This window comes from Sarcophilus harrisii, chromosome 2 (assembly GCF_902635505.1).
Source record: "Sarcophilus harrisii chromosome 2, mSarHar1.11, whole genome shotgun sequence".
Lineage (NCBI taxonomy): Eukaryota > Metazoa > Chordata > Mammalia > Dasyuromorphia > Dasyuridae > Sarcophilus > Sarcophilus harrisii.
The window spans coordinates 167,694,628-167,709,606 of record NC_045427.1 but is presented as its reverse complement, the minus strand read 5'-3'; positions in this window follow the sequence as shown (position 1 = coordinate 167,709,606).

The following is a 14,979-nucleotide window of genomic DNA, read 5'->3' as shown; positions in this document are numbered from 1 at the left end:
GATGCAACTTGGGGCAAGTGCTGCTAGATAGACCTAAGATTCATTATGCATTTGATTTTGAATTAATTTTTGCTCATTGCATTCAGAAATGTTTTACTATTGCCAAATTTTTCATGACCCCTTACATTCAGTTACCCAACTCCATATGGGGTTACCACCCACAGTTTAAGAAGTATTGATATACATACCAATAGCACAAGAAGCAGAAAGCAGCACTCTCTAAGAGTTCTATTGTGAGGTTCTATCATGATGGATAAGAACTTTACCTGTGCTCTCTCTGTTCCTGCTCAAGCCCACATCATGGCCATGTGAAGTTGGTATGTTAAAAAGAAATGAATTTAAGTTCTTTATATACAAGGCAATGAGCTAACTTGCAGAAATATATTTTTAGTTCTAGAGAGATCCAATCCAAATCTAAATTATTCATAACTTGAAGAAACCTTGAGTGATGACTGTTATTAATAGGACATGACTTATATATGCCCTACATAAGGTGTGAAAATCGTAGTCATTACACCCTTGAGGCTTTTAGCTTTCATATGATTTAACATGTCACAGATTAGAAACCTACGTTTTAGAGAAAATAGAATTATCTGGCATTAAGAATATGTACATTTATAAAAAGTAATATTAAAAAGTATTCCTTGAATGTAATCCCTTATCTTACCTATCCTTTCTCCGCTGATTGGGTTTTCAGGTTTAGGATGGCTGGATCTAGAGTCTAGGTGTTCTCTTTACTGCTAGGGGTTTTTGGGACAGAGTTCTGGGACAGAACCCAGAATAGGAGTTCTGGGAATACTCCTATCTCCCTTTCAAGTCTGGCTATGAATTTTACTTCCACTCTGTTTCTAAAAATCAAATGTACATAACAATGAGAGAAAAACAAAGAGCCAGTTCTATCAGTAAGAATTCCATTGAAAAGGTAAAAAGTATTTATAGAAACACAGTAGTCAAGTTTTATTTTGAAAATGGTGTATCCATTAGAATTTGAATTTTCAGATAGCATAATATTTATGTGGCAGTATAATTGAGAAATTTGGAGAACTAATTTTTCTGTGCTTTATCAGTGAATGTAATATAAAATAGAGAACAATGAGTCTGAGGAGATTAAGAAATAGAGGATTAGAAATCTTAATAGTTAAAGATTAGGAGAGCTAATATGCTAAAAGAGCATTTTTTATTAGACAGAATGGAAATAGTTATAATTGCATATTGAGTTGATTTTAATTATACATGTTTACCCAATTGTATTGGTTTCTTTAGGACCATTACAATATACTGGAGTAATAAGTATTCTTTAATGACAGAACCCAATTAGCTTACATAAAGTTTTCCTTTACTTAGCAACACAGAGCAATTTTTCATTGATTTGAAGTCTAGCTAGGTATTGAAAGTACTCTGTGTTTAACATAAATAATTGAAAACAACAAAGTAACTGCATACTGCTTCATCTCACGGTGATTAGAGGGTCTATAAAATCAACCACATTTCACACAATCACAGATCTTTTTTTAGATCCTGTGGTGATTCTCTGATACATCAGAGAAACTGAGAAATTCTCCAGCTGATATGAGAGGGAAATATAATTCAAAACATTAATTATTTAGTGGCAGACCATTGGATATTAATTTTCCATATAGTTGGATTTACAAGTAAGTAGAGTAGTTTGCTCTCTGAATAGAATGATTTCAGGTTGAGAAAGTTCTCCCATTTCATTTTCTTTAATGCTTGTTGGGACACAGAATCCTAGATCTAGAGAAGGAAGGAATTTTATAGGGCACCTAGTCCAATCTTTCATTGGAAAGATGAGAAAGCTAAAATCAAATTGACTTGCCCTCTTTATAAGCTCCTTGAGGGCTATGACTATTTTGCTTTTATCTTTGTATACCAAGAATCCAAGATATTGCCTAGTAATTAATAAATTGTTGATTGAGTCATTAATTGCCCAAGATCACATAGATAATTGAAGAGCCAAATGAGAACAAAAGCCTTTTGGCTTGGAAAAGTTTAGCAGTCTTTCCACTGTATCAACAAAACCTGTGATAGTCTGAGAGAGGTACCTCCTCAAACCATGTTATTCTTTGATAATTTAATTAGAATGAGTTTATCTTGTTTTCCAAAAAGGAGCTTTTGATGAAAGCTTTCAGAAGAGAAGGAACAAGAATATGCTCCTATGAGGCAGGCTTCTGAGGTAAATTAGAGAAGAGATATCATTGTTGATCAGTCTTCACGATTCCATGGACAACAGAATGCCAGGACCTTTTATCCTCTCAAAGTTTGTCCAAGTTCATATTCTTTGTTTCTATGATATTATCTATCCATTTAATCCTTTGCTATCCTGTTTTCTTTGTGCTTTCAGTTTTTCCCATCATCAAGTCTTTTCCAATGAGTCTTATCTTATTATGTGGCCAAAACATTTAAAATTCAGTTACAGTATTTGACCTTCCAATGAATAGCCCAATTAATTTCTTTAAGTATTAAAATCTAAATTCCTTGCTGTCCAAGGAACTCTTAAAAAATCTTCTCCAGTACCACAATTCATGACCTTTCCTTATAGTCCAACTTTCCTAGACACACATTGCTACTGAAAAAAACCATAGTTTTGACTATATGGATCTTTGACCGCAAGGTGATATCTCTACTTTTTAATATGTTGTCCAGATTTTCATAGCTTTCCTTCCAAGGAACAAATAAATGGCTGCAGTGATCTTTAAGCCCAAGAATATAAAATCTTACACTGCTTCCATGTCTTCTTCCTCTATTTGCCAGGTGAAAAACCATTTGCTAAACCTTAGTTGTTGTTGGGGTTTGTTTGATTTGGGTTTTTTTTGTTTATTTGTTTGTTTTTCTATAAAATTCAAGCCAGCTTTTAGTCTCTTCTTTTATCCATAAAGAGGCTTCTTAATTCCTTTTCATTTTGTTCTATCAGAATGGTATCATCTGTATATCTGAAATAGTTGTTATTTCTCCAAGAAAGCATAATCCCAGCTTTTGATTCATCCAGTCTGGCATTTTGCATGATGTATTCTATATAAATTTAAAAATTGACAAGAAGATTCTGAGAAGATGGTGGAGTAGGTCAGAAAATTCCAAGTTCTCCAGATTTCTCCCACAAACAGAACAAAATTGCATCTCAGGGCTAAGTAGAGCAGTTAAAAACAAATGAGAGTTGGGATAAACATTGGACCTTCAGGGATAATCTGAAAAGATCCAAAGAAAGCTACCAGGACAGAGGTTTGACTTCTGTGAGGGAACCTCTGCTGATAAGGAACACGAGGCTCAGCTGTGCTTCTAAGATTCAGTCCTGAGTAAGAAGGAATCCCTTCTGGTGAGTGCAAAAGTGGTGGGGCAGAACACTACTGTCTGTGGGCACTTAGAGGAGGGAAGAGTTCTTGGTTTAGGATTCCAGGTCAGAAGGGATAATTGAAGGAGTTCCTGAGACCAGAAGCACCATCCTTTATCCCACAGGACTAGAGGTGATTACATCAACAATCTGCTACAAAATGAGAAGGCAAAGGAGAAAGAACCCAATCATAGAAAGTTACTATGGCAATAGGAAAGACCAACATTCAGTTTCAGAGAGGAGGATATTGAAATAAAAAAAGTCTCTCCTATCCTAAAGAGTAATATCAAATGGTCACTTGTCCAAAAAGAATTTAACTTAAAGAAAAAGAACTTGAAAGAAGACTTTAAAGAAAAACTTAAAGAAGACTTTAAAAATCAAATGAAAGAGATTGAGGGAAATTTTTTTTAAAAAAGAATAATCTAAGAAAAACAAGATGATTATGTAAAGAAAATCAAAAAACAAGATGATTATGTAAAGAAAATCAATCAACTAGAAAAAGAAATCCAAAATATTAAGGAAGAAAATGTCTCCCTGAAAGCTAGAAATAGATGAGGGAAAGCCAGTGAAATTATCAGAGACCAAGAAATAATAAAACAAAATATAAAGAATTTAAAAAGAAGAAAATGTGAGACATCCCATAAGAAAAACAACAGATCTGGAGAACAAATTAAGAAAAGAAAACATAATAAATGGACTACCTGAGAGCTATGACCAAAAAAAAGTGATATAAGAATAAAAGAAATAATTAAAGAAAATTGTCTTAAAGTGTTAGAACAAAAGGGGGAAGTAGAAATAGAAAAAAAAAATCCATCAATCACTAGTAAGGATCATATCTAAATGAAGGGGCAGGTCAATTCTCTGAGAGCCTCCACAGCTGTGGATGATAACACTTGAAGGAGTTGCAAAGCAGCCTTTACTTACACAGATGTTCCTTATGGACTGGAAATGAAATAAACTGGAGGCAAGAGGAAAGAGGTCAGACAACACAAATGCTTCTCAGTAGAGAGGTCAGAGAAAAGCATCTGCCTCTCAGTCTCCTTGTATCATCATCTTCTGTTCAGATAAAGAGATCCATTCTACAGGTCTGAGATCCTACAAGGAAATCCTACAGGAACATCAAAGCTAAATTTCAAAACCCCAAAATCAAGGGAAAAATATTATGAGTAAGAAGAAAAAAATTCAGGTAGGAGTCACAATTAAGTCTTACACAAGACCTAGAGGCAGCTGCATTAAAAGAGTATAGATCTTTGAATACTATATATCAAAGAACAAAAGATCTAGGATTGCAGCTGAAAATATCATACCTAACAGAGTTAAGTATAATCCTGAGTGGAAATAAAAGGAAACAGACCTTCAATGAATTGTCAGACTTGCACAATTCTGTTTCAAAAGGCCTGAACTTAATAGAAAATTTGACATGTAAGATCTAAGAGAAATATCAGATAAACATCAAAGATTAATTTCAAGAGACTCAACAGGGACAAACTGTTTATGTTTTATAATGTAGAAATGTAAAATGTGTACAAGATTGTCATTATTAAGTACGTAGTTTGAAAGAAAGATTGTAGTAGAGCTGAGAATGATGTGATTCTAAGAAAAGGCAAAAAAAAATAATTAGCTATACAAATAAGGTGTGAGAAAAAGAACTGACATAGGACTTAGATGGAAGAATAGGATTGGTAGTTCTGGATTTCTCACATCAGTAATGGATTAAAGAGGGAACACTACATACATACATATCTGTCTAAAAGTATAGAAGTTTTCTAAATTTTTAAGAAATAAGAGGCAGAATAGGATAAAGTGGGATATATAAAAATATATATATTAAGGAGAATGGAATAAAGAGGGAGGGCAATGGTGGGGAAGAGGATCCTGACCCTTTTGTGTATTTTTGCCCCCTCTTCTTAATCTCTTCAGCATCTATCAAATCCTTATCATTTTGTCCCTTATCATAGTCATTTTTGCATGAAACATTACTTTGATATTTCTAATTTTCTTGAAAAGATCTCTAACCTCCCCCTTTTTTCTTTGCATTGCTCATTAAGGAAAACCTCTCCTTGATTTACATGAACTAATCCTAAGTGAAATAAACACTACCAGGAGATCATTATACATGGCAACAAGATTATGCAATGATCAATTCTGATGGTCATGACTCCCCAACAATAAGATGATTCAAACCAATTCCAATTGTTCAGTGATGACGAGAGCTATCTACATTTAGAGAGAGGATTGTAGGAACTGTGTGGTTCACAACAGCATTTCACTCTTTGTTGTTGTTTGCTTGCATTTTATTTTGCTTCTCTTATTTTTTTATTTGTTTGATTTGCTTTTTTCCTGTGCGGCACAGTAATTGTACAAATATATATTCATATATTGTATTTAACCTATATTTCTACCATGCTTGACATATATTGGACTACTTGCCATCTTGGGGAAAAGGGGCAAAAATTGATACATAAGTTTTTGTAAGGGCTAATGCTGAAGAATTGTCCACACATATGTTTTGAAAATTAAAAAGCTTTAATAAAAAAATAAAATAAAACCTCTCCTTCCTATTCTCCTGCAGTTGGATATAACTTTCCCTTTCTCCTTTTTTTCCCTCCTTTTTCTTTTCTAAGCTATTTTTTTAAAGCTTCATTAATTATTTTGCTTTTTTTGCTCCTTTTTCTTTGGAAGTTGTTGTTTTTGCTGGTACATTGTTAACTTCAGTCGATAGTTCATCTCTACCAAATCTAATTCCTTAAATCTATTCATCACTTCCATTTTATATGTATAAGTGATGCTATTTAAGTCATATCTATGTGGTCTGATTGTTTTCCCTGGTTTCTTCAATTTAATTTGAACTCTGTAATGAGGAAACTCATAATCTGAGCCCCAGCCAATTCCAGTCTTGTTTTAACTGATTGCATAGAGTTTCTCCACTTTCTCCACCTTGTCTTATTATAGATGAAAAGAAAGTTTCTGAGTAATTAATAATCAATTTATGAATTTATGAATTAGTCTAGCTGGAAATCAATAAATTGATGTCAGTTTGTTTCTCTTAGTAATCAAAGACAACCCATGGAAAGCCTGAAAGCTTTATAAACTTTTTTTTGAAGGGAATGCCCCTGACTAGTAAAAATCAACCCTTTGGTAGACATTTGATAAGTAGGTGGGCCAAGTCTTCAGCTTTTCCTGCTGAGAACATGGTTTGATAATGAGACTTAGTCACTCCCACTAATCCAGACAGAGGAATCCATCTCACTACACACCACTCTGGTTGGTTTTCTCTTTCATGAGCTGGGGTACTCTAAACTTTAATGGAGACATACAAAGACTAAGGTTTTTTTTTTTTCCCCCAGAGTAAAAATTCACTCAGATGGATTCTGACTATACCCTACAAAGAAGTTAGGTCTCCTAGTTGGATGGAGACTGCCCAACATTGAAGGCCATGTTCCTCGAGGGTAGGAGCAATTGCCTCAATCACTCACATCCTTCAGAGAATGACTTTTTAAGAAGATCTAGGCCTTAATGAGGAAATTGAAGAGAAAAGCCTGGATCCCAATTTAATAATTAGTTATTAATATAATAGGAAAATAACAATTTCTCTCAGGTTGCAAAGCATAGAATTATTTGATTTCTATATCGACCATCTGGTAATATCCATGTGTAGAATCACCTTTTGGGTTGTTGAAAAAATATTTTCTATGAACAAGGAGTTACCTTAATGAAACTCTCTCTTTGCCCTGCCTCACCCCAAAATTTGCCCTCCTCCCCCATCTAATTCCTCTGTCACTTTTTGCTCTCATACCTATTTGTATAACCTAATTACTCTTGCCTATTATTCCAGTTATGTATTTTTTTTTTACTTTAGCTTTCCAATTCCCTATGATGAATGTAAATAACATCTTTTGGGGGGGGGGGTGTTCTTTCTAGAAGATATTGCAGGCTTTCATAGAGTTGGCCAACTTTGCCCTCTTCTGCATCAGTAGTTGGAACATAGATTTGTATTACTATGATATTGAATGGTTTGCTTTGGGAATTTGAGCAGTTATTCTTTAATTTTTTTGAAATTATATTTCACTATTGTTTTTCTCACCCTTTTATTGACTATGAAAGCTATTCCATTTCTTCTAAGGGAGTCTTGCTTATAGAAGTACACATAATGATCACCTAAATTAAATTCACCCATTCTCATCCATTTAAGTTCACTTACACCCAAGATGGCAATGTTTAATCTTTACATCTGTTTGATCACATTCAGCTTATCTTGGTGAAGAGGTGTCACCAAAAGATTAAAAAGTCAAAAAAGGGAAAAGGGAAAGCACTACTTTTTTGCAAAGAGCCAACCCTAATTATCCTTTCTATCTTTATTTGTTTTCATTAACATTATGTAAGACCTGGGTATAGTTGTGTTATATATATGTATGTATATATATGATATATCTGCATAGATATATCTATATCTGAGATATATCTAGATATATTTTGTATATCTAGATATATCTCAGATATATATATATTTATATAAATAGATATAGATATATCATCTGTTTCAGAAGTTCTACTAAATAAACAGGCCCCCAATTCTCTTCACTACACCTCCTTTAACTTAGCTTTACTCTATCCTTATTATGATGTATGTGTATCTGTGTGTTTACCACATGTGGACCACAAACGCATTCTGAAGATGAATAGCTCTGTAGTGGATTCTGGAACAGAAATAAATGCTATATAAATAATATCTAGATTATGACCCATAAGATAGAGTAGAAGGAAAGGGTAGTGCTAAACACATTCTCTCCACTAAACAATTACTACACAACATCACTCACCTGGAAAAAAAACCAGTAAAGCAGATCTGGATACTCTGAGGGGTGAAAGTAAAAGTGAAAGATTTCAGTAAACAAAAGTAGCAAGTTCCGCAGGAAGAAGAAAGCTCTAGTGTAGGTTGCCAGTTGCTTTTGGGGAAAAGTGGGGAGAGGTAGAGCGAGGATTCTGGGAAAATGACAGAGTAGGTCAGAAAATTCCAAGCTCTCCAGATTTCCCCCATAAAGAAAATAAAATTGCACCTCCCGGTGAATGTAGACTGGTGAATATAGAGCAGTGAAAAACAAATAAGACTTGGGGTATAACAGCGGTCTTTCTGCCTCAACCAGAGAAACTCTGAAGAAAGACCTACGACCAAAGTTTGGTGAGGATGAAGTGTAACACATTTAGGCTAGTTTCACTGAAACAACAAACAAGGAGGCTAGCTGCATTTGGGGGTAGTCTCAGCCCAAACCACAGGAACTTTCCCCTCCAGGACAGTGAGGGGAATCAGGGATCTGAGTCTAGGAAGATTTAACCTCTGTGGATAAGGAACACCAGGCCCATCTGTCCTGCTGAGAATGGGCCCTGGATGAGAAGGAACCAATTCTGGTGAATGTAGAAGCATTGGGACAGGGAAGTTGCCAACTTCGGGCACTTACAGGAGAATGAAGTTCTTTGTTTTGGGGTTCCAGGTCAGAGGGGAGAACTGAAGTGAAGCCAAAAGCACCATCTCTCCCATCCCAGGACTAGTGGAATTACACTAAAAAGTTCTTGTTTAAAAAAAAAACTCTACCATAAAAAGTTATTCTTTGAATAGGGAAGAATAAGTTTACCTTCAGAGGATACGAGATTAAAAAAGGCTCTCCTACTCCAAAGAGTAATGTTAAATGGTCACCTATCCCAAATGAATTCATAGAAGAACTCAAAAAGACTTTAGAAATCAAAGGAGAGAGATTGAGGAAAAACTAAAAATAAAACCATAACAACCCAAGAAAAACAAAATTATGAAAAGAAAGTTAATCAACTGAAAAAGGAAATCCAGAGTCTTAAAGCAGAAAATGACTCTTTGAAAAGTAAAAGTGAGCATGGGGAAGCCAGTGAAATTATAAGAGACAGATAAATAATAAAATAAAATATAAAGAATGAAAAGCCAGAAAAGAATGTGAGACATCTCATTTTTAAAAAATGCTGGAGAATCAATCAAGAAGAAAAGAACATAAAAAGAATTAGACTACCAAAAAAAACCAAACCAATCATGATTTAATAATACAAGAAATATTTAAAGAAAATTTCCCTAAAATATTAGAACAAGAGGGGAAAGGATAAATAAAAAAAATCTGCTGATCATCACCTCAAAGAAATCCTATCAAGAAAACATAAAGGAACATCTTTGCTAAATTTCAAAGACCCCCCAGATCAAAGAGAAAATTTTAAAAGTCCAAACAACAACAAAGCCAGTTTAAATATGCTGCAGCTACCCTTAGGTTTGCACAGGATTTATAAATAGCTACAGTAAAAGGCCACAGATTCTAAAATACTATATATCAAAAATCAAAAGAACTAGAATTGTTGTCAAAAACAATATAGCTAAATTAAATGTAATATTGAATAAAAAAATGGACATTCAATGAACTCTCAGATTTCTAGGATTTTATCTTAAACCTGAACTCAACAGAAAATTTACTATAAGAGCCAACATCAAAGAATAATTTCAAGGGACTCAATAAGGACAAACTTTATATTCTATAGTTTATATTCTATATTATATTATGTTACATAATATAGAATATATTATATAATATTATATAACACATATACTAATATTATATAATAGAATATTTTATATATATTCTATATGTGGAAATATAAACCAGATGCCTAAAATTGACATTAATAATTAGGTAATTCAAAAGGAAGATTGGGGTACAATTGAGTATAATGTAAGGATAAAAGGCAAAACCATCTAGGAAATAATAATAATTATGCTATAGGAATGAGATGTGAAAGAAAGAACTGATACAAAGGCATTAAATAGGGGATGGTAGTTCTGAAAACCTATTCCCATTAGAAATGGGTGAAATAGGGAACAATAAAATAAATGTAGAAAAAATAAGGAGGGAGGGAATAGGATAATTAACAAGCATGGGATAAGGTTTGTAGATTAATGTGAATGGGATAAAAAGATAAGGAAAATGTGATGGGAGAAGATAAAAGAGAAATCCATGGGGGGAGTAATCAGGGAAGCCATAAAGGGGAGAGAAGCAGTGGGCAGGTTAAATAATAGCAAGACAAGTTAACAGGTAGAAGTAAATAAAAGAATTAGTAGGGATAGAAAGTAAGAGTTATACATAAATATAATAACAATTATCAGGAGTAGAATTTATTAGAAAGAAAAGCAAGGTAATAATTCTTGATCTCACAAAAAGTCAAACTTAAAAAGATTCAGTGAAGAGAGAAATCTATATTATGTCAGTTGTATGTCAACCATATTAATATTGTTTTAGATGTAGGTATATGTATGTGCATATACATATCTATATAAATATTAAATGTATGTATATATAAGATGTATGTATGTAGATATATATTATGCATATAATGAACACATATATAAGTGTAGGTGTGTGTGTGTGTGTATATATATATATATATATATATATGAAGGAGAAAAGGGGGTGAAATAAAGTAAAAAGAACATTCTGTCAGAAGAGGGACAACCTAAGACTTAGCCATAGATTAAATAAAAAACTTCTTTTTCATCTTCTCCTCTGGGGAAAGGACTTCAATTAAGAGTGATCCCCAGAGAAGGGATAATCTCAGTGTACCAGATGAAAGTAAGGCATGGGTTGAACTAGGGGCTTTAATTTGGTTTGAGTCCCCAGAAATAGGAGGTGCATGCAATGGAAAGACTGCCATGATAAGAAAGGGAGTTGGGGGGTAGAAGAAGTATAAGGAAAGAGTTACTTCTTGGTCTGATCCCCAGAATAAGGGAGACTTAGAATTCATTCCCTAAATAAAACTTTTATAAAAATTAGATATGACAGATTATTATATGATACATAATTATTGAATAGTTATAGGAGGGAGTATATTATGAGAAATTACAATGAATTTCAAAGTGTGCATGTAACCTTTGCAAAAATAAGTCCTATATTAGGATATTAAAACTTTACAAAGAAATGCAAAAAAGCAGAAATATTAAACACAAGTGAGATCCCTCAAATAAATACCAAAATTGAAATTCTTAAAATCAAGGAAGAGATTAGCAACAGTGAAAGTAAAACAACAATAATGAATCACTAAATAAAACCAGAAGATATTTTAAAAATAGATAAACCACAAGCTAATTTGATTAAAAATAACAAAGAGAAGACCAATATGAAAAATAAAAAGGAAAAATCACAAGAAATGAAGGAATAAAGAATATTAGTAGAAACTATTTGCCCAGTTATGTTCCAATAAAGCTTCAACTTAGATGAAATAAACATTTATAAAAATTTAAATTAACTAGATTAACAAAACAAGCAATAGAGAATTTAAATTAATCACTCCCAGAAAAAAGAAATTGAACAAGCCATAAATGAACTCCAAAAGAAAAAAAAAACTTCAGCATGAGATGGATTCATAGGAATTAATTTTAATATACATAAACTTCTTGGAGAAATAACAAAAGAAAGGATTCTAACAAATTCCTTGCATGACATGTGGTGTGTGTGTGTATGTGTGTGTGTATGTGTGTGTATCATTCAGCAAATGAATAGCTGAATAACTTGTGGGATTTGAATATTATGTGCTGTATGAAATTAAGAGAAAAGATGGAGACACAGACACATTTGTATGTCTTGATTCAGAGTGAAATGAAGAGGATTAGAAGAAAAATTTTTGTTTTAACATCAACATTATAAAAATGAATGATTCTGAAATACTTAAGAATGTTTAACAACTAAATGATCAGGATTCCAGATGACTGGAAAAAAGAATGCTATCCACCTCTTGACAGAAAGAGAATTAATATGATGAATAAGAAGCATATTTTGTAGTTATGACCCAGATAGAAATTTATTTTGTTTAATTATGCTCATGTGATTCAATAATTCTCTCTCTTCTTTTTGGGGGGAATGGAAGAAAATAGGAATGGGGAGAAAAGTAATGCCTGATAACTACTCATTAGTTTTCTTTTATCATGTTTTTTTTTTTTTCATCTTTCCTTTTAGATATTTTTTACAAAGTTTGGTTTTATTGGGTAGAGAGGAGGGATATATTAAAAATTAAGATAATATAAAAAGACAGTGGTACAAACTGAAGTTTGTATTCTCAAGAATATTAGTGTTGTTCCTCTTTTTAAAATTGTCATTGGTTTTTTTTTAATATCGCAATATCAATATACCCTTCCCTCCCACTTAACCCTCCCCAGCTACAAAGCAAATCAGAGCAAAATTGAGTAGCAAAGTAATTATGTTCAAATGTGTATCTAGTATCAACCCCCTAATCAACTGATTGAAAATTTTTGTACCTCCAAGGGATTAACTGAAAAGATAGATGTGCCACTCTTTGTCTCAAAGATATTAAACTCTGTTCCTCTAACCTCCAAAGTGACAATATTTCTCCCCTTTATTATTGGCATTTTTGTCCTTTTGTTCATTTTGTACAAAATCCCTTTTCACTTTAAGAAAGTCAATTCATCTGTCTTGCAGATAACCCTTTTGGGAATTGCCCATTTGTTTTCAGATGGAATATTGAAAAAGTTTGTCCATTAAAAATTGTTTCAATCACTACTTCACTGGTCAAATATAAACTTTAATCAACATGTCAATATATATATGGAGTAACAAGTGTGTTATGATTCACAAACTGAATGTATCAAATTGCATGGAAGTGTTGATTGGAATGATCCAAAATAAATTTGACACTGAGTAAATTTGATCACTGAGTTTCATAGCCAGAATATCCATATGATAATTAGATTTTGATTATCATCAAATATACTTTCTTGTTTAACAAGTCAGGTTTTTCACACTTTAGTAAGAGTAATGTGAAGATACTTTGCATGAAGAGCAAATCTTTTTAATTATAGGAGATAAAATACTATTTCTGTCTGCTTCAGGTGCACTGAATTCTCTAGCAGTTCATTTTAAAGATAGTAATTGCAATAGGGCATGTTACTAATTGGCAGAGGAAAAAACCCAAATATTCTCCCGGTTGCTAAAGCAGTTCTCACAGAAATCAAATGCAAAATCTTTTTTCTTCATTAGGAAATACTGAAAGATATCCATTTTTCCCTTTTAATTTTCTTTAGTATTTCCTACAGTTTACTTTTCAGCAAAATCTGCAGCCTGAATCAGAGTATAAAGAATGGTCTATGTTGTGAATACAAGTCCTATCAGGGGTCCTCAAACTTTTTAAATAGGGGGCCAGTTCATTGTCCCTCAGACTGTTGGAGGGCCAGACTATAGTAAAAACAAAAACTTTGTTTTGTGGGTCTTTAAATAAAGAAACTTCATAGCCCTGGGTGAAGGGGGTAAGGATCCTCAGCTGCTGCTTCTGGCCCAAGGGCCATAGTTTGAGGAACCCTGCCTAGATCATTGAGAAGAAAGATTGTCTTTCACAAATCTATGCAAATGTTTCTTCTGTTTTTTTAAAAAATTGATCAGTTGAAAACATTTTTAAATATTTCCCACCCCATGAATATAGTCTTGTCATCCACTTATGAATATACTAGGTGCACATTTATTTTGAGAAATAAAAGAAAGAACTTGGTATCCCAGGCATTCAGGTAAAAGAAAGAAGGAACTTTAATTGTGGAATCTTGAGACAGCAAGAATAGAAGGAATTTATTGGCAGAAGAAGGTGAAACAGGAATTGAGTCCTTTTTTGAGGCTGAAATTTCAGAGGTTTGTGTGAGGTGAATCAATGACTTTTAAAAAGCAGTTAAAATTCTAGTGAGGTTTCATCAATAGAAGAAGAGCTTCATATAAATATAAACTGGAGGAAAAGGCAGAGCCAACCTCTGTGAAGAGCAACCCAACCTCTGTGAAGATAATTAGACCCCTTTAAACTCAGGAATGCCAATGCTTCTCTACAATTCTACCTATTAAGATTCATTCCCTGAAAGGACACATTAAGGTGAAGGCCCAATTATATGTTTTCAGTTTTTTTTACTAGGTTTTACATTATAAATGAAGACTCTGGTATGTTCCTTTCTTCTTATGAAAACCACATACTTGTAGAATCACACTGCAAATGTTCCATTGAGGAGAGATTAGTTTGGGATGAACAAAGTAAGAAAGGATGAACATTTCTCATCTCTTCCAAGGGAATGTCTTTAATAACACCACGGAGCTGGAGTAAACTTTAGAAGATATCTAATCCAACTCCTTCATTTTAAGGATGAAGAAACTAAGGCCCAAGGTCACACAGGCAGTAAATGTTTAGAAGAAAGGTTATGAATATGTCCTCTCACTCAAGAGCCAATTTCTCTCTATTGTAGAATGCAGCCTCCTTTTCTGGGCTGTATGGCAGAAATCCAATCCTATCCCAATTATAAAATAGAAACATATTAAACCATAGTTAATTTGGCTATGTTTTAATATGGGAAACATTTCTTTATATTGAGAAAAATATCTATCTCCATATGAATAGGAGAAACTCAAGGATCACACAGCTGGTGACTATTAACCAGAAGTTCATTTTCACTTTAACTCTGCAGTAATTATTGAATATCAGAGGATTTCAGTAACAACATGGTTTCCTATAATTCTTTAGTAAAGTCTTTCACTGAGATCTTTATACAAGTTAGGAAACTTAATCTTGGAAGATTATTATTGGCTGCTTTGTTTTTC